This window comes from Rhinolophus hipposideros (assembly GCF_964194185.1).
Source record: "Rhinolophus hipposideros genome assembly, chromosome: X".
NCBI classification, from domain to species: domain Eukaryota; kingdom Metazoa; phylum Chordata; class Mammalia; order Chiroptera; family Rhinolophidae; genus Rhinolophus; species Rhinolophus hipposideros.
The window spans coordinates 79,257,572-79,259,363 of NC_138046.1; positions in this window are offsets into that span (position 1 = coordinate 79,257,572).

Genomic DNA, 1,792 nt, shown 5'->3' on the forward strand with positions numbered 1-1,792 from the left:
GGGTGGCTAGTTGTGAGACTTGGCTCTGCCCACCGCAGGGTGTTCTGCTGCGTAAGGGTTGACAACTTCAATGTGGTTTGGCCTCTATTGGCTCTTGTGCCTGCAGAGAATTCCCTCTGGGTGTGTGACTTGTAGGTCAAACACGGTAGTACTCTGGTTTGGCCTGGAGTTGGCCTCTGGATATGTTGAATCTTGTTCCTCTTAATCTGGGCCCTGGTAGGTCAATTTCAGAACAAAGCAAATCACCAAGCACAACAACAACAACAAAGAAAAAAATCAAGTACATTCACATGAAAAAACACCCGATAACCCCCACTCAACACAGGCAAAGATATCAAAGATATGAGACAAAACAAAACAAAGGAAAACAAAAAAGCAGCACCAGTCTTGGCTTTAGCCCACCAAGTAATCTCAAGGTTATCCTCTGCTGTACCAGAGAGTCCCCTGCCTATTGTGCAGGCCAAACCGGTCACCTGGTGCCCAGGGTGACTTTGGGAGAGTAGATTTAAATGCGTGGGGCTGGGGGGTCTGGGTTATAGTTTTTACAAAGTCAGTGCAGTTTCTGCCCTTGTCTGCACATATGCACACTAAGAGTAGCAACACCAGCCCTGTGCCCAGTACTCCTGAGTCTTAGGGCACTTCCTCCGTGTGTGTGTGGGGGGGGCGGGGGCGGGCAGGAGATTTCTAAGCTGCTGAAAGCCGGTAGCTGCATCTGCTACTTACTGCTGATGTCTGGGAGTGCCTCCGTAGTTGCAGTTGCCCCGCCCTAGGCAGGCCAGAAAGGGTGGGGGCTGGGGATCCAGGGGTCTTCTCTCTCTCAGCCCAGCCGCGTCACACTCTTCCTGCAGGCCAGAAAAAGTGGTGGCTGGGGGTGGAGGAGACTCTTCTCTCCTAGCCCAGCGAAAATCACACTCTTCTCAGCCTCTTCCCTGGGTCAGAGCTGCCTGTCAGTTTTCCCAGAGCCTGAGTACTATGCTCTCTCTGTAATCTGACACTACTCCTCAGTTCAGGGGCTAGTTTAAGTCTCTGGAAGGGCAGGTTAAGATTGGAGGAGTGGGGGAAGGGGCCCAGGTATGGAGTCTGTGTTCTTTGTCCACCCTAGGGCTCACCAAGCTGCCTCCCTGGCAGGAGCAATCAGCTGTGGGACACAGGGAAAGAGCCCACCTCCTGGCTTTTGTATTCTGTGTTCCACCCTTGCAATGGACTTTTGTATGTTGATTTTGTAGCCAGCTTCGTTGCTTGTTTCTAATAGCTTTTTGTTGGAGTCTTTAGGGTTTTCTATATATAGCATCATGCCATCTGCAAAGAGGGACCATTTAACTTCATTCCCAATTTGGATGCCTTTTATTCCTTTCTCTTTCCTGATTACTCTGGCAAGGACTTCCAACACTATGTTGAAAAGCAGAAGTGATAGGGGACAGCCCTGTCGTGTACCTGAAAGTAGAGAGAGCAAAGGGCTTCACTTTTTCACCATTAATTATGAGATTAGCTGAGGGTTTGTCATATATGGCCTTTATTATGTTAAGTTAGTATCCTTCTATACCTATTTTATTAAGTGTTTTAATCATAAATGGATGTTGTATTTTGTCAAATGTGTTTTCTGCATCAATTGATATAATCATGATTTTTGTTCTTCATTTTATTTATGTGATGTATCACATTGATGGATTTGCGCATGTTGAACCATTCTTGTGGCCCGGGGATGAACCCCACTTGATCGTGATGAATAATCTTTTAAATGTGTTTTTGCATTCGATATGCTAGAATTTTGTTTAGGATTTTAGCATCTGTA